This window comes from Lutra lutra, chromosome 4 (assembly GCF_902655055.1).
Source record: "Lutra lutra chromosome 4, mLutLut1.2, whole genome shotgun sequence".
Taxonomy (NCBI): Eukaryota; Metazoa; Chordata; class Mammalia; order Carnivora; family Mustelidae; genus Lutra; species Lutra lutra.
In genome coordinates this window covers 91,648,189-91,666,388 of record NC_062281.1, presented here as the reverse complement: position 1 = coordinate 91,666,388, position 18,200 = coordinate 91,648,189, and the positions used below count along the sequence as shown (strand labels likewise).

Here is an 18,200-nt window from a genome sequence, read left to right as displayed (position 1 = left end):
ATCCCTTCTTCCTGGTAAGGGATAAAAGTAAATAAGGCGATGATCAGGAACTTCTTAATTTCCTTAGTTTTTAAAGATTTTTATTTATTTATTTATTTAAATGACAGAGAGAGGGATCACAAGTAGGCAGAGAGGCAGGCAGAGAGAGAGGCAGGGAAGCAGGCTCCCCTGCTGAGCAGGGAGCCCGATGTGGGGCTCCATCCCAGGATTCTGAGATCATGACCTTAGCCAAAGGCAGAGGCTTAACCACTGAGCCACCCAGGCACCCCAGGAACTTCTTAATTTCTTTAAGTTATTACAGAATCTGCTGCTGAAGCAGTAGCTGCCAGGCAAAGATCGGTGAAATCTCTGGCCACAGTTGTTCTGGATAATGAAATAGCCCTCCATCCTCTTCCAGCTGCAGAAAGACGGGTCTGTGCTGTGGCCACACCCCTTACTAAACCTGGATTGACACTTGAGGAAGTTAAAAGCCAGGATAAGTTTTCCTCAACGTCGTCCCCGCGCCCCCCCCCCCACCCCGCTTCCTAAAGGGAGGCCCTGTGAGCGAGCACACAGCGAGAGATGGGGGCTGATGTAAGCCAAGACAGGACGCCTGAGAATGAAGCTGCAGAAGAGGCGAAACTCTTCCTGGGTTCCCTTTAGGGTCTCTGGGCCTGAGAATTAAGTTGGCTGTAAAACAGACTTAACAGGAGAAAAGCACGGATGTATTTTACACGTATGTGGAAGCTGTCAGGGAAAAATAAAGACCCCAAAAGTGCTAAGGCCTAAGTGCTTGTGTACTAGGTTGAGCAAGAGTAGAAATTTTGAAAAAGTAACCAAAACCTAGGAGGAGGCAAAAGACAGATAAGGGTTATTTTAACAAGGTCCATTTGCAGAGATTTCTCTCGGCCTCAACTTCCTGTCTCTGGCAACAAGAATGTTTTTTTTCCTCCTGGTAGAGGGAGGGCATCTTTTCACAGGGGAGCTTTATCTTCCTCCTCTTAGGAAGGAGGAGGGAGGTCAGAGCACCCTTCTTGCATCTGCTCTTTTTCAAGTATGTTTTTAGCTCAAAATAATCCTTATGCCAGAGTGGCATATTTTGGGGTGCCCTATTTGGCCACCCCTACATTGGTGGCGCCTGAATCTGGGACTTCCCAACATCCAGAACTGTGAGAAATAAGTTGCTTTTATTGTTTAAGCCCCCCAGGCTGCGGCATTTCGTGATAACAATGTGAGCATATTAAGAAACCCATCCATGATGCCAGGACTTGGTAGTTGACAATTTCCGTAGTTCTCATTCCTGCTTCCCACCTGGGATCCACCGGAGAGAGCCAGATGTGCGGTGTGCCCCAATCAATCTCACAGGATACCTAAATGCAGTTGGTGTGAAAAATGATAAAGGGAAACCTCACTAAAATAGAGGCCAGAAGGGGGAGCCATACCACCAGCATCAATTACAGGAAGAATTGTCAGTTGGAGACTCCCAACAGAAGAATTCTCAACAGGAAAGAATTCACAGTGACAGGTCCTAAAAGGAAAAAGAATGTGGATTGTATCTCCTGCATGAAACTGACTACCCCCCACCAACTCAGCCTGTGAGAAGCCGTCATCACCCTGAACTCTTGCTTTTCTCCAGTGGATTTTTGTTCAAAGCAACCCCTCCCAACTTCCTCCTCCATAAAAGGACATTTCCTTCCTTTGTTTACTCAGCCTGCCTGTGGTTTTGCCACAACATGCATGTCCTGAATTTGCAATCCTCTGCTGCTTCCAAATAAGCCCATTTTTGCTGGGAAAATAACTTATTTTTAAAGTTAACACCTGCCTATAGCTTACCCGTGCCATCAGCCTCCAATCACGGCACACACGAAGCCTTCCCATTTTCTGCTCTCCCACTCCTCTGCCTTCCTTCCAGTCTCTGCAAAAACACAAGCTGCAAGCTCTGAATAAAGAGCATCCGCTTTCCTTTACTCGGGCTCCTCTCAGCCCTCCTGCATTAGTCCTAGTCCTCGGCCCTCCAGGCCCAGCCCCAGCAAGAATCCCCTCACTGTTGATGTCTAACCCAAGTTTCTGTGAGTAATTTTCCAATCACTGACCCACAGTTGTCTTTGCTGTTTATTTGGGAGTTGCCGTCAGGTTTATACCGAAGTCTCTCCCCTACTGCAGTAGCTAAAGCAAAAAGTCGGCCTTGCATTTTTAACCAGTGGCTGCACATTCCCTGACAGGACCATGCCAGGTCTTTCCACTCAGGCTGATCGCAAGTCCAAGCTCCTCTGGCTCCCTCCCCATGCCAGGCCAGTAAAGAGGCAAGATGCTGGGGCAGGGAAAGGGACTTCATACAGAAAGCCAGCAAACCAAGGAGATAGTAGGTTGTTTTTTTTTTTTTTTTTAAGATTTAAAAAATTTTTTGTTTGACAGACCGAGATCACAAGTAGGCAGAGAGGCAGGCAGAGAGATGGGGGAGCAGGCTCCCCGCCAAGCAGAGAGCCGGATGCGGGGCTCAAACATGACCCGAGCGGAAGGCGGCGGCTTTAACCCACTGAGCCACCCAGGCACCCCGGAGACGGTAGACTGTTAACCCAAAGAACTATTTCCTCTTGGCAAGAAATTCAGGTTTCTTTTATGTTACCAAAGAGGAAAGCGGGAGGGGCTCAAGAGCTGGATGATGTGTGTGTGTGGCATCTGAGGAAGGTCCTGTAAGTTTTTTGTCCCTGGTCAGCTGATCTTTGCATCCAGGAATCTGGTCATGTTGATCCTGCAAATCTTTAAACATAGCATAGGCATTTCTGTACCTACTTCCTTACCTTCTCAGGTGAGGTGGAGGTCAGGTAAAAAGCAATCTTCGCAAAACTTCGCTGTCAGATGCCTACAAGCAGAGCTACGCAAGCCAGTATTCTGACGGTATAGGTCATAGCAGCAAGGGAAATAGAAGCAATACAGAGGAGGACATGCTCTTTCTGTTACAAGGCTGGTCAGATTCCCCAGAAAGTATTCCTCACTGCCGCCTGGACAGTGCGTCTGGCTGCCAGGATTCAAGGAATGGGACCTAGATCAAGCGTTCACGTTCACTGGCTCCACTGTCACCTAATCCCTGTTGCCGTGTCCTCTCCTACCCTGACTGGCCAGAGACACTTCCTTTACCGTCTCCAGAGGAGAATCCTCCAATGAATACATTATGACAGGAGCAACAGAATAGAATCTACTTTTAATGTTAAAATTAATAGCCTTTCAGTTGGGTTTCCCAGGCTAGAGCGCCACTAGCGGTGAAAACGGAAGGTGGGGGGAGGCGCCTGAGTGGCTCAGTTGTTATGCGTCTGTCTGCCTTTGGCTGGGGTCATGGTCTCAGGGTCCTGGAATCGAGCCCCATATCGCGCTCCCTGCTTGGCAGGAAGGCTGCTTCTCCTCCTGCTCCCACTCCCCCTGCGTGTGTTCCCGCTCTAGCTCTCTCTGTCAAAACAAAACAACACAAAAACCCAGAAGCGTTGGTTTTCAGTCACCTGTTGTCTCTAGTTTCATAAATTCAGCTGCTTTCGGATACTGGATAGCTTTAATTTTTTAAAAAATTTATCTGTTGGAGGGACACCTGGGTGGCTCAGTGCGTTAAGCCTCTGCCTTCGGCTCAGGTCATGATCCCGGGGTCCTGGAATGGAGCCCCGCATCGGGCTCTCTGCTCAGCAGGGAGCCTGCTTCCTTTCCTCTCTCTCTGCCTGCCTCTCTGCCTGCTTGTGATCTCTGTCAAATAAATAAATAAAAATCTAAAAAAAAAAAAATTATCTATTGGAGAGTGCGCATGCACGGGGGGGGTGGGGGGAGGGGGTGGTGGAAGGCGCGGAGCACAGGGGGAGACCGGGAGACAGTTCAGGACCACTGCGGTGAGCCGCGAGTCCACTCGGGGTTGATTCCACCACCCCCACCCAGATCCAGACCTGAAGTGAAACCAAGACTCCAGTGCTTAACTGCACCACCCAGGCGCCTCTGGACAAACTTCCATTGAAATTGAAATCCTGGATCACAAAGTTAAAACTGACTGGATCTAAAAGGAACCCCTTTCTTTTGCTCTGTTTTACGCACCGAAAGGCATTATTTTGAAGAAAGGTATAGAGGCATGAACAGCCCGCCAGACAGGTTCCCCGCAGGCCAGAGGTTCAGACCCTACGCCCGCCCGCCGCACGGTTTCGGGGTGGGAAGGACAGGGGGGACAAGGACAGGGGCGGGGCGTGAGCCGGAGGGAGGTGCTCCTGTGACGCCACACAGAGGGCGTGTGCTATGTAAATATGGCAGCGCAGGGGCTGATGATTCCGACCGCTGCCGCCTAAATACAATGGGATCTCCGGGGCTCCGGGAAGGAGTGCGGGGCGGTTGACGGAGGTTCGTTGTGCTGCGTGCGTGGAAGGCGTCGGGAGGCTCAAGAGTGGTGGGGAGAGAAGTGGGCGTGTGTGAAGAGTGCAGGGCGTGTGCCGCTGGTGTGGGGCGTAGAGCCTGGAAGTCATACTTACCTGGCAGGGGAGATACCATGATCACGAAGGTGGTTTTCCCAGGGCGAGGCTTATCCATTGCACTCCGGATGTGCTGACCCCTGCGATTTCCCCAAATGTGGGAAACTCGACTGCATAATTTGTGGTAGTGGGGGACTGCGTTCGCGCTTTCCCCTGTTTTTTGGTCTGGTTGAAAAACAGGACGTTGGTATGGTTCTGCCAGTATACGTAGGGCCTGGCATTCTAGCGTGGCGCCGGTATGCTTAGGCATGGCTGCTTGTGCTTGAGTTTTATTCTCTTGCTTTGCTTTCTGTGTTGTTTTAGGCCTTACTGAGATTACCCACGCGCACGCGGTTATTTAAAAAGGTGAAGAAGGAGGACAAAGTCTTGCTTTCGGAATTAGACGTGTTCGGGTTGGAGAATCTGCAGAAACAGTGGTTCTACGAAGGGTGGCCATGCTGTGTAGAATAGTTTCTTGCTTGTGGCATGAATTCTCCAAGGTCTTTTTCCCAAAAGAAGTACACAGGCTTAATTTCCTGTCGAGTAATGCTACTGTTTCTTTCTAAGTTAAGGGGAGTTTAAACCCAGCGGCTCTGAGCTTCTCTTCTGGGAGCTGGCTATCTTCGGGTTCAATTTCCTGCTTTCAAATCCCGCTCGCCCGAGTGTCCAGAGTGACTGCACAGATTACCTACCCTCTCCTCTCCCTATCTCAGTGTTCTATTTTATAGGAAATGAGGACTATGGTATGAGATAGGCCTGTCGAAGGAGTCCGTGAGTAGCACATTTAAATTTGTAGATTAGGCCTGGGACCCAAGCACTTTACCTATCATCATTGACTGTAGGTCGTTACTTGGGGCGCAACACTGCAGAGACACTGGACGTGACGAAAACTGATTTTATTAAAGTTACACCAGGAATCATTGTTCAGTGGCTGTGGACCCCCCAGGGACTGTGAAGTAACGCTTTCTGTGGTCAGAATGACTGTAATCTCCTGGGCTGGAAGCATCTCAGAGTTAATACATTAGCCCAGCCGACCGGCTCGGTAAAAGCGGAATAAGGATTCAAGGCCTTGCTTCAAAAACAGGCCCGGGCACTTCCAGTTGAGGTCTCCGAACCATCGACCTCAGAACCACAGCACCCTCCAGCAAAACCTGCCTGACAAGACAAGCGGTGCAACGACAGGTCGCGCGGCGAGACGCCCTCGGGGTACAGCATTTAGTGGTCACAGACGCCAGGTTTTACTCGAGGCCCGAGGGGGTGGGGTGGGGGATGAGAGGCGCCAGTGGCCCGGAGCCCCCGCTGTAGCTGCAGTGTCCGTGGCGCCGGGTGGAGGTGGGGATGAGAGCCGGGGCCACTCTGAGATGCGAGTTTCTGGGTTCCCGGTTCCTGAGGAGGCTGCGGAGCGCGGAGGACGCGGCTGCGTGGGGTGGGGGGCGACGTCCCGGGAGTTTCCCTCCGCGGGATTGGGGGCGGGGTGAAGAGCGGGAAAGCACTTGTGCCCCTTGAAGAGTTTTTTAAAAAACCACCCTGTCCACTTAAAGGGAAAGGTCCCACCGAGATTTGAACTCGGATCGCTGGATTCAGAGTCCAGAGTGCTCACCATTACACCATGGAACCCCTACAGAATTTGTGTGCTGTCCCTCGCCAGAGGTGTCTAAGTACTGATCCAGCCTCCACACGCCCGCCGGCAATCCCAAGTATGTTCTCTGTACTGGGGGGGCTAGACTAGACTACGGTTGGCCCGCGTCGGTGCTCATCCGCCTTGCTTTCTCTCTGTCCGCCTCCTTTGATTGACTTCTATCCTGTCACTTCCATCTCAGAAAATAAGGGAAATCCACTCTGGGCCTAGGGTTAGGGAAGAGTTCATAAACCACAGATTCTACCCCAGTTTTATCCAGTTTTCTGTCCAGAGGTGAAATTTCTGTGAAGAGTACAGTTACTTTGCTTTTCCTTGCCTTCACACTTTTCCCATTCCCCAGAGAAAAGGCAAGACTTGGGACTTCCTGGGTCCCTTGGTCACAAAGCACCCCTCACCCTCCAAAGCCACCAACTGACTCCTACATGTAAGAGGTAAAGGTGTGTCAGCAGTGGAGTGGGACTGGGAGGCAGGGGGATTTTACCTTTTTTTTTTTTTTTTTTTTTTTCTTCCCCCATACACTTCTGGGTTTTGTTGTTGCTGTTGCTGTAAGCTTTTCTTCTGTTTCTGTTTCTGTATTTGTTAGACCTACAGTACAAAGTAATCAGCCATGTTTAACATTAACATCAAACACTCTGACAAACCAAACCAAACTTGGCTTGCGTTGACTCAAAATCAACAGCATACCATTAAAGCCACAAGGCAGGGCTCTGACTCTTAAGACTGTTTTCGGCGAGTTTGGCCAAGTCAGTTCCATTCCAGTTTCTCAATATATCATAACCTGGAAACTGCACGCTTAAAAAACAAAACAAAACAAAACAACGAACATATATCCATGTACCCAAGAGCACCCAGGACTGGGCCACAGGGTATGTGTACCCAAGGTGTCTTACAGTGTGTACGTGACTTAGGTACACAAAATACCACCACACTAAATATACACATAATAGATGTAAATCCACATTACATTCAAAATAGCCATCTGTGTACTTAATTTCCCCTTTACCTCCTCATTTTAATTTTTTTTTATTTTTTAAGATTTTATTTATTTATTTGACAGAGAGAGAGAGAGAAAACGATCACAGGTAGGCAGAGAGGCAGGCAGAGAGGCAGAGAGGCAGGCAGAGAGGCAGGCAGAGAGAGGGGGAAGCAGGCTCCCCGCTGAGCAGAGAGCCCAATGTGGGGCTTGATCCCAGGACCCTGAGATCATGACCTGAGCCGAAGGCAGAGGCTTAACCCACGGAGCCACCCAGGCGCCCCTCCTCATTTTATCCCAAAGCCATTCCTTCCCTTACTCGGTACACAGAAGAGAAAAAAAAATTGACATTGAAAGAAAGAAGCCGCTGCCTGAAAAACAACGAAAGATGCCCGGTGCTCTGGAAGAGGTATTTTGTTCCTCGAGACTGGATGAGGCTTGAATGGAGGCAGAAGGCAAAAGGTCTACTTTGTTATGAAGAAGAAAGTGTTCTCCTCAGAGTTTGAGGAGAAGATGAAAGTGCCTTCTGGAAAACGAAAAAGTTGAGCCGTAACATCACCAAGTATTCCTCCAGGAAAGCTTGAAGTGAGTCAGGCTTTATGACTGCAAGGAACAGAAATGGACTGTGACTGATTTCAAAAGGAAAGAAGTCTGTTGAAAGGATGTTGAGAGATCACAGAAAGGCCGGGAAAGCCAGAGAACCAGGCTCTGAGGAGGAGCGGGGAAGAGAGAGCAATGAGGTTGGAAACTGCGATGGGTGGAGAGAGTGTCCTTGTGGGGTCTGAGAGCCCAAAGTGAGAGATGGGGATGTGGTGGTGGTGGGGGGGGGGGGGGCTGTCCTGAACAGAAGGGCCCCAGGAATGTAAGTCCTCCTCATCCTCTCTCTGCTTCTCCTCCCATTCTGCTGCTGCACCTCTCATCTCTCCCCATCTTCCTCAACTCTCTTTCTCCTCAGCCCCTTGCCCCAGCCCGTTTCACGCCCTTATTGAGGCTGACCTATACTTGGAAGCAAGGGTTGGCAGGGTTTCTCACTCTAACATCAATGGCAGGTGACTTTTCTTACAAATGAGAGAAGTGACTGGGTTTTGTGCCTGCGGTAGCTGATCCTGGTCTCTGTGCCTACACCACTGAGGCACCCCAGAGTCCTTGCTGTGCCCTGTTCTAGTTGGAGTTGGGGGTTATATTAGGTCAGATTTTCCAGAGGCAGTAAGAACCCTTGGCAGAAGCCTGAGGCAAAACAGCTGATGGGGTGCCCGGGTGGCTCAGTCGGTTAAGTAATCTGCCTTTGACTCAGGTCATGATCCCAGAGTCCTGGGCTCGAGCCCCACATTGGGTGCCCTGCTCAGCGGAGAGTCTGCTTCTCCTCTGTCCCTCTCCCCGTCTCTTTCTCAAGTAAATAAATAAAATCTTGGAAAAGAAAAAAATCCTGAAAGACAGGCAAAACCCCACCTTACATAGGAGCCTCTGGGATTGTAAACTGTCAACGATAGCTTTGGCTTGTAAGAAATGGTTAAAATTGCAGTTATTTTCTCCTTCACAACTTCTGTGGCTGCCGTCTTTCCTTTTCACTCTCTGCCAGACAGGAAATGGTTCATGTGTACGCCCCTCCCTGGAGTGCTTTACTGGGCTTTTGGACTTCAGTCTACCCAGTGGTCTTGCAATCTCAGCTCTCTGTTGGGCTCAAAAGAGGAATGATTCGGTAGATCATCCAGCTTTCTCTTGTCCGAGTGGAAACTCCTTCCTCTTACAGCTTCCTGTCTCTTAAGCACATGTGGAATTGCACTTCGGTTTTATGAAATCTTTATCTTTGGTCTGGACTAACTTCTTTAGTACTGTTTTAATTCCTCTAACGGAAGACAACTTCTCATGAGGCCTTTAGGTGGCGCAGATGAGCACCCTGAGGATCCAGGCGAATTAACATCCGCCTGGGCATTTATTTGGTGCTGAACAGCAACCTCGGGATAGGCCTGTGGAAACTTGTAACCATCATCCGCAGCTATAGCTGAGTTTTTGTAATGGGGCTCTTTCTCCTTAGTCACCATACCTAATCTCTGTACAAGTTGGAGACGGGGGTTTATAATTAGGTCAGATTTTTCAGAGACCGTTGAGAGTTGTTGGGATTCCAGTTTGTGGTCAGATCAGGGCTAGCAGAATGAAGAGGAGATTTCTGGATATAGAAAAAAGACAAAGAGACATTACAATATTACATCTCCTTATCCCCCTTACATGTGACATAATGTTACACCACAGCTTTATAACCCTTAGAATGGTGCTCTCAGTGGTAAATGAAATACTTGTTTCTCCAAGCACGTGAGGAGCAAGTTGGAAAAACTGGCTCAGTTGCTTAAGTGACTGTGTATTCAGATTGAATCCGAGGGTACCTAAAGTGCAGACTTCGATCTGTAAGGTGATGAGAGGATGCAGTCATGAAACTTTGTATCTTTCCCCCTCCCATTTTTACCCCCACCCTCCCCATTTTGCCTGTGTTTCTGTGGTCCTTGCCTGGGGCTTCAATATACGTGTAACTAAGGAAGGCACTATCAGTGCAAAAGACACGCAGATATGCAGACCGTGAAATTGGACAGTGCTTATTCCAAAACACCTTTCACTTCCAGTTACGTAGCCGGAGTCAGTGAATGCATCCTGATTACATGCATCCTGCTTGGGCTTCAATAACGAGGTACTGCAGGTTGGGTGGCTTAAACAACAGACATAATCTCACGGTTTCGGAGGCCAGAAGACCAGAAGTTGGCTTCTGATGAGACTTCTTTCCAGCATTTGGAGAAGGCTGCCTTCTCACTCTGTCCCTGAATGGCCTTTTCTCTGTGAACAGGAGAGAGCTTTGGCGCCTCCTCCTCCTCTTGTATGGACAACAGTTCTGTTAGATCAGGGTCCCAGCTTACTAACCTCATTTAACGATTATTACTTCCTTAAAGGCCCTACCTCCAAACACAGTCACATGGAGCGTTAGGATTCAACATAAGAATTTGGGGTGAGGGTAGGGAGCACAGTTCAGTCCCTAACACCAAACAACAGGGACAGTCCTGTGCTTCTTTACCTGTCAAATCCTGTGACACTTGCCTGGTGACGGGGCTAAGTTAACGTTATTTAGCAAGGCTGTTGATAAACTGCCGGTTCTAGGATTAGAAGAGCACACCTGAGCTGGAAAGCGTGGCCATACAGGAAAAAGTGTAAGTCAAACAAGAGAGCAAAAGGCTGCAGGGACGGGAAGCAAAGGTTTTGCTAGGGTCACTAGAGGTCCTAGTGAACGATATCACTCCTGTTTCTACTGTTGGAGGCCTGGACCCATGCATCCCAGCCATGGGAGAAACAGCACCACGTCTTGGACACCAACGCAGAGCATATATGCGGCCTCCTGGAGAATCTCGCTCAGCCCTTTGAGGTGTTGCAACCCAGGTGGCAGTTGGCACTGTAACTAAGTCTTCAGGAGGCCGTCCCACTGGTTTCTCCCGCTAGCTGCTTCCGGATGGTGGGGATCATGGTCAGACTCGTGAATTCCACAAGCGTGGGCTCCTGCTGCACTTGGTATTCTGTGAAGTGACTTCCCTGAGCAGAAGGGGTTTATAGTCTGCTTGGGCGGTCATAACGAGATACCATAGCTTAAACAACAACAATTATTTCAGAGTTCTGGAGGTGAGAAGTCCAACTTCTCATGGTGCTAGTGTTTTTTGGGTGAAGACTCTTTTCCTCAGCTGCCTTTTCTCTGTGTCCTCATATGGCCTTTCCTCTGTGCTTACGTGTACGTGTGCGGGCTTGTGCGTACGTACACACACACACACACACACACACACACACACACACCCTGCTAGCTCAGATGCCTCTTCCACTTCTTACAAGGACACCAGTCCCATTGGATTAAGGGCCCCACTGGACCGCATAACCTGAGTTACCTCCTTAAAGGCCCTATCTCCAAGCAGGCACATTGGGAGTTAGGCGCACACCTATGAGTTTGGTGGCCGGGGAGGCAAAATCCAGTTCGTAACCAGAAATAATGCTGTGTGGCATGCTGTAGGGGCGGGTAAGGCATTCTACAAGTGCACGGACAGGAGTTTTGGTAGAAGCGGTGTGTGCAGGGAAGGCAAACCTGTGCTCAGAGTGTCTGTTCCAGTGAGAACAAAAGACTGTGCCATCCGTGATGGAAGTGGCCCGACGTCACGGATCTGCCACTAGGGAGTTGTCGGTATTTGACCCAGGAATGGTGCTGTCTTGGTGACTGGTCTGTGCTCCTGGCAGACTGGGCACTCAGCAGTAGCTGTAGGCAGGCCAGCCTTGGTGAGTAGAGATCCCATGTTGCCGAACCTGCCCATAACCTCCATCCTTGTCACCATGACCACTTTGTCCAGGAACCCATTGGGTGATGCCAGAGTGGGTGGCTGGGGAAAGATGGACTGGTATCCACAGAACAGGTCCTCTTACCCACACGACTATTAACATCCTCATGTCTGCGCTCATTCTGAGAAGTCTATCCACATACTTCTTCCCCGGGCTCCCTTGTCACCGATCAACATGATCAACATGTCGCTTCTGAGTAAGATGAAACACCAGGTATACTACTCAGAGTTCCACTCACTGGAAGGGCTGCCCCAGAAAGAGCTGTCATGCTAAGGTTGTCCCCTTTTGGGCGATGCCTGCATATCAGGCAGAACCATATGCAAACGGGGCTCCAGTCTTCTCTTTCTATGTGAATTGTAGGGAATGCCCCATGAGGCCCTGGGTGCAGGCCATGAGAGGGGTCGTGTAGCAGGAATGGGGACCATAGGCATTCGTGCCCCTTCTTCATGTAACTTCCTTGTACCTTCAGGGCCTGCTTGGGCCCTATTTCGTATGTACCATTTCTATTTGATGATGGGGTGAGCCAGTCTCCTTTGTTAGTTTGACAAAAATGTTCAAGTATCATATACATAGTCCCCCAAATCCCTGCCTTTTCTAGGTGCTTGAGCAGGAGTATCCGGTGATACTTTGCATATCTCTATTGCCACGTTATACCATGGACTAGCAGCACTGTTTTTACTACTGGAAATAGAGTTTTTAGTGTCTTTCAATCGAATCAGATCAGAGAGCCAATTCCAGAAACCCCGGACCCATTAAAAGACATTCTGAAGAGTCTGTTCCTCTAGAGCAACTCCTGGTACCAAAATGGCTTATGGGACTGTGGAGGCTTGATGAGTCCCATCTGGTGAGAGAGCTCAGCAGGCTGGAGACTCAGAGAAGGGCTAGATAGAGCTGGTGTCTAACGGCAGTCTGCTGGCTGAGCTCCTCCTCGCTTGTTCTGTGGAAGCCTTCAACCTACTGGAGGAGACCTGGCAGCAGTATAGGGAGCATTCCGCTTCAGTTAAAATCCACTGATTGAAACATTATTCTCATCCAAAAAACTCCCTTCACAGAAAACATCCAGAATAACGTTTGACCACATGCTTGGACTCCATGGCCCAGCCAGGTTGATACATAAGATTAACCATCACAGCATATAATACTTAAAGTGCACAAAATCAAAGACACAGAGCACATCTTGAAAGAAGCCTGAAGAAAAAAACAACCTGGTTATAGAATAACAAGGATTGAATATTACATCAGAATTCTCTGCAGAAACCATACAATCAAGAACAGAGAGTACAGTGAAATATTTAAAAGTGCTGTAAAAAAATCTCCACCAACTAAATAAAATGAGAATAAGTGAAAATAAAATCTTACTAACTGAGCTAACAGATAACAATTTGTTCACAATGATAATACAGCAAAACTATATTAGATAATTATATTGGGCGCTGGGGTGGCTCAGTCGGTTGAGTAGGTTGTCTTCGGCTCAGGTCATGATACCAGAGTCCTGGGATCAAGTCCTACATCTGGCTCCCTGCTCAGGAGGGAGTGTGCTGCTCCCTCTGGCCCCCATCCTGCTCAGGCTCAAGCGCTCGCTCACTCGCTCTCTCAAATAAAACCTTTTAAAAATAATGTGTGTGTGTGTGTGTGTGTGTGTGTGTGTGTGTGTGTTAGATGATTATAGCTTGTGGAGAAATTAAATGAGCAAACAGCAACATTCTAAAGGGCAGTCGAGGGAATTGGGAATGCTCTGTTACAAGGACCTGCACTGTCTGTGAAGCGTTAGTGTTATTCGCAACTTGACCCAGATGGCTGGGAAATGTATATTGCAAACTACAGGGCAGTCACTAAAACATTTTAAAAAGAAACAGAATTGATATTCTAAGAGATGAGAAAATAGAGTCATGTAAAGTGCTCACTTAAGACCATAGAAGGCTGAAAAAGAACGGAAGAGAAAAGGAACAATGAACAAAGGCAGTGAATAGAAACGGTTGCAGATCTGGTAGGTACTAGTTCAACTATGTCAGTAATCACTTTATTTTTTTTTTTTATTTATTTTTTTTTTTAAAGATTTCATTTATTTATTTGACAGATCACAAGTAGATGGAGAGGCAGGCAGAGAGAGAGAGAGAGAGAGGGAAGCAGGCTCCCTGCTGAGCAGAGAGCCCGATGCGGGACTCGATCCCAGGACCCTGAGATCATGACCTGAGCCGAAGGCAGCGGCTTAACCCACTGAGCCACCCAGGCGCCCCAGTAATCACTTTAAATGGTCTAAATACATTAGTTAAAAAACAGACTATCAGAGTGGTAAACAGGACCCAACTCTATGTCGCCTGTAAGAAGCTTACTTTAGGGCGCCTGGGTGGCTCAGTGAGTTAAACGTCTGCCTTGGGCTCAGGTTAGGAACGTAGGGTCCTGGGATGGAGTCCCACATCAGACTGCCTCGCAGGGAGTCTGTTTCTTCCTCTACCCCTGCCCCCCTGCTCCTGATCTCTCTCTCTCTCAAAACATTTTAAAAAGCAACTTACAAACACAGGTAAATTAAAAGAGAGAGAGCGAAAGTATACCATACTGATACTAATTAAAAGAAAACTGGAGTGGTTATATTGATTTCAGACAGAATATACTTAAGAGCAAGAAAAACTACAAGGAATAAAAAGTGGTGTCACATAATAAAGGGGTCAGTTATCCAGACGGTATAATAATACTCGATGAGTAAGTGCCTAAGAACAGAATACATGAGGCAAAAACTGACAGAAACTGTAAGGAGAAATAAACAAATTCACTACTGATTGGAGTCGGAGATTTCCAACTAGAAATACAATGCACGCTCTCAGACCACGATGGAACAAAACTGGAAATCAGTAACAGCTGGAAAACCCCAATTTGGAGATTACACAACACACTTTGAATACTACATGGGAAATTCTCAAGAGAAATTATTTTGAGCTAAATGAAAATGAAAATACTGCTTATAAAAATGTCTGGGCGGCGCCTGGGTGGCTCAGTGGGTTAAAGCCTCTGCCTTCTGCTCAGGTCATGATCTCAGGGTCCTGGGATTGAGCCCCGAGTCAGGCTCTCTGCTGGGTGGGGAGCCTGCTTCCCCCTCTCTCTCTGCCTGCTGCTCTGCCTGCTTGTGCGCTTGCTCGCTCGCTCTGTCAAATAAATAAAATCTTAAAAAAAAAAAAAATGTTTGGGATGAGAGCACCTGGGTGGCTCAGTTACGTGTCTGCCTCCAGCTCAGGTCATGATTCTGGGGTCCTTGGATGGAGCTTCTCCCTCCCCCTCTGCCACTCCTCCCCACCTGTATACACTGGCTCACTCGCTTGCTCTCCCCCTCTCTCAAAACCTTTTTTAAAAACGGGTGGGATGTAGCAAGAGTAGTTCGTTCGTGGAAGTGCGTGTGTTAGCAAAGAAGATCTAAAATCAATAAGATTTCACTTTGGGAAATTCAAAAAACAAAGTAAGATGAGAAGAAATAAAAACGAGCAGAAATCAATAAAAATTAGAAACGAAATTAATAGAGAAAAATCAATGAAATCCAAAGCTAGTTTGTTTGGAATGATGAATAAAATTGATGAACCTCTAGCCAAACTAAACAAGAAATAGAGAACATAGAAATTAGTACTACCAGAAATGGAAGACCCTTAGTACTGATTGCGCGGACATTAAATTACCATAAAGGACTATAAGGAACAACTGCTCCCAGATTTGATAACTTAGATGAAATGAACCAGATCTTTGAAAGACACAATTTACGCAAACTCTCACAAGGAGAAATAAGGCCTAATGGACTCAATAAGCTTCTGAAAACAAAACCAGACCTAGTTTCACTGCTGAATTCTACCAAACGTTTAAGGAAACAATACCAATTCTCTACAATATCTTTCAGAAAATAGAAGACAGAACATTCCCTGACTAATTCTAGGAGGCAAACTTTACCCTAATACCTGTTTAAAAACCGAATTCAGAGGCATCTGGGTGGCTCAGTCATGAAGCGTCTGCTTTTGGCTCAGGTCATGCTCCCAGGTCCCAGGGATGGAGCCCCATGGGGAGTCTGGGTCTCCCACTCCCCCTGCTTATGTTCCTCTCTCTGCGGTCAAATAAGTAAATGTTAAAAAAAAAAATATTCAACCAAGTACATTTAAAAATCTAATTAGCTTTATTATTAAAAATTCATGAATAGGGCCGCATTCCGTCTAGCAAGTAGAGGAGAGCTCCACTGAGTTGAAACAAAAAGGTTTCAGAGGAGGAGAGAGGGCGTTAAAGAAGGGAAGGGAGTGGGGGAGATGAGGAGGAGGAGGGAATTCATTAACAAGGAATGTAATGTTAGGCAAGGGGAGAAAAAGGGGATCTATCCGAAAACTTCCTAGTATTGACCAGGAAACTCCGTGTTGACTGGTTCAAGATTACATTCCTGACGGGACAGTGTGAAACTTCAGTTAGCTTAGGTATTAAGTCCTCCTCCTCTACGGATTTGGCATCTCAATCTATGTGAAGCCATTCTGGGTCTGCGGTTTTCTTTTTAGCAATGCCCTTCTTTGGATCAAAGTCAGTTTAACTGAGAGATGTAATTAAAAACAACAACAGCAACAACTGAAGGCACTAGTGCCACTCTCGCTTACCACTTTGTAGTTCTCTGTAGCTTCCGTTGATTCTTTCTTTGACATTCACAGGTTCAATTAGATTGGGAGGTTGACCTCCAGAACACTTGCTAGAAACCAAAGTAAAAGCAAGGGAGTCAAAAACAGCCATTTAGGGGCTCCTGGGTGGCTCAGTGGGTTAAGCCTCTGCCTTCGGCTCAGGTCATGATCTCACCGTTTTGGGATTGAGCCCGGCATCCGGTTCTCCGCTCAGGGGGGAGCCTGCTTCCCCTTCTCTGTCTGCCTCTCTGCCTACTTGTGATCTCTCTCTCTCTCTCTCTCTGTCAAATAAATAGATGAAATCCTTAAAAAACAAACAAACAAACAAACAAAAAACTCCAGACATTTAGTTCAGGAAAAGAGGGATGAGTTCAGGAGGTCCAAGCACGAGTTGGAACCAAACTAACATGACTTCCCCTCCTTGGTGAGTGACAGGTAGAGAGACTACACCAGGTGGAGTTGCCCCACAAAGGAAACTTTGCAGCAAGTAAGGATATCATGGGAAGGGGAGGGGGAATAAATTCTAAAGCTGCGGCTCCCCAAGTAGGTTCTTTCTACCTAGGGTTAGGATTCTCAGAAAAGGGGGATTTGGTCATAGCCTGTAAAGGCAGACAGAATGTTGCAATCCCACTTAGAAAACAGGCCTCTAAGGTGCATCTGATGTTATGTTAATGAAGCTGGTGCTCCTCCTAGGGCCGAGAGTAACACTTTGATGCAGCAGAGGTAGTTGGCCAGGGGGAAGAGGGGCTTTGGGCATGCTGGGTGGGGTCTAGGGCTCCTTATCTCTGGTAAGGAATACAGGGTCTTGTTTACTTTTGGAAAAGGTACTGGGAGTTTTACCATTGATTTATTGTCTCTGATACGGTTAGGCTAATTCCTAGCCTTGGTAGAGACTGTTAGCTTTTGCACTCTCTTGAATTCCCTTAAAATTCTTAACTAAAGGTTTTGCATTGCTTTGTAATTCTGACACCTCTTGGGAAGTTCCTGGAGAAGTGTGCTCAGGCGAGGAGCGAGGTAGGGCATCAGAGATCATGGAAAACAATCGGGCCAAAAATGACTTACCCTGTGTCCCGAAAGCGACGTCTAGGCTTTGTTTGAGGACCCTTAACTCTTTCTGCTTTCAGAATAACGTGTGTTCCAGAAAAGGACTAGAAGGAAAAAAAAAAATCCAAAACTTTCCCATATCGAAGGGTTAGAAAGTGAAATGAATGAGATGTTCCGTGCATGCAACTGAACTTTGAAGAACGGACTAGATTTCGCCACCAGTTGTGATGCCTCGTGAGTGTTAATAGATGTACACACAGTGCTGCAATCACAAAGCTGACTGACTGGATCTGAAAGGAACCCCTTTGCTTTGTTCTATTTTACACACTGAAAGGCATTATTTGAAGAAAGGCACAGAGGCAGGAACAGCCTGTCAGGCTCCTTGCAGGCCAACAGAGGTTCAGAACCCACGCCCGCCGCCGCGGCGGATGGGGCTGGGAAGGAAAGAGAGGACGAGCGGGGCCGGGGAGGGGTGGGTGTGAGGGAGGAGTTAGGCCGGAGGTCAGGGTTGTTGTGACGTCACGAGGAGGGCGTGTGCTATGTAAATATAGCAGCGCAGGGGCTGATGATTCCGACCGCTGCCGCCTAAATACAATGGGATCTCCGGGGCTCCGGGAAGGAGTGCGGGGCGGTTGACGGAGGTTCGTTGTGCTGCGTGCGTGGAAGGCGTCGGGAGGCTCAAGAGTGGTGGGGAGGGAAGTGGGCGTGTGTGAAGAGTGCAGGGCGTGTGCCGCTGGTGTGGGGCGTAGAGCCTGGAAGTCATACTTACCTGGCCGGGGAGTTACCATGATCACGAAGGTGGTTTTCCCAGGGCGAGGCTTATCCGTTGCACTCCGGATGTGCTGATCCCTGCGATTTCCCCAAATGTGAGAAACTCGACTGCATAATTTGTGGTAGTGGGGGACTGCGTGCGCGCTCTCCCCTGCACTTAACGAGTTTTAAGGCTAGTCCTGTTTTCTTTTATTTTTTGTGTTTTTACTGTTTGAGCTAAGAGAGCGTTTTATGTTAGATTTTATTGCTTCTGTATATCGTGGGGCGTCTTGTTAAGTGTAGTGTTTTTACAAAACGTAATAGAAGGACTCTCTTTTTTTTCCAGAGGAGAGTTTAAGGCG

General features: G+C 47.9%; 2 long non-coding RNA genes and 3 other non-coding genes across 7 annotated transcripts; 3 read left to right on the top strand and 2 right to left on the bottom strand.

The window, feature by feature from the left end:
* Positions 1 to 1,149: 1,149 nt before the first annotated feature.
* On the bottom strand, positions 1,150 to 4,163 carry LOC125099331 (uncharacterized). Of its 2 annotated transcripts, XR_007127109.1 has the most exons (4): positions 4,048 to 4,163; positions 1,813 to 1,894; positions 1,438 to 1,507; positions 1,150 to 1,349 (listed from the first exon to the last, which is right to left on the bottom strand). It is a non-coding gene; the product is annotated as an uncharacterized LOC125099331 (long non-coding RNA). The 2 variants fall into 2 exon arrangements; XR_007127108.1 differs by having other exon boundaries at positions 1,150 to 1,507.
* A 301-nt stretch (positions 4,164 to 4,464) lies between these two features.
* On the top strand, positions 4,465 to 4,628 carry LOC125099589 (U1 spliceosomal RNA). Its single transcript, XR_007127296.1, has one exon. It is a non-coding gene; the product is annotated as a U1 spliceosomal RNA (small nuclear RNA).
* Positions 4,629 to 5,996: 1,368 nt separating this feature from the next.
* On the bottom strand, positions 5,997 to 6,068 carry TRNAQ-CUG (transfer RNA glutamine (anticodon CUG)). The gene has a single exon. It is a non-coding gene; the product is annotated as a tRNA-Gln (tRNA).
* A 1,302-nt stretch (positions 6,069 to 7,370) lies between these two features.
* On the top strand, positions 7,371 to 12,732 carry LOC125098739 (uncharacterized). Of its 2 annotated transcripts, XR_007126938.1 has the most exons (4): positions 7,371 to 7,857; positions 8,643 to 8,762; positions 10,362 to 10,495; positions 12,469 to 12,732. It is a non-coding gene; the product is annotated as an uncharacterized LOC125098739 (long non-coding RNA). The 2 variants fall into 2 exon arrangements; XR_007126937.1 differs by having other exon boundaries at positions 7,371 to 8,762.
* A 5,117-nt stretch (positions 12,733 to 17,849) lies between these two features.
* On the top strand, positions 17,850 to 18,013 carry LOC125099593 (U1 spliceosomal RNA). Its single transcript, XR_007127299.1, has one exon. It is a non-coding gene; the product is annotated as a U1 spliceosomal RNA (small nuclear RNA).
* Positions 18,014 to 18,200: the final 187 nt, after the last annotated feature.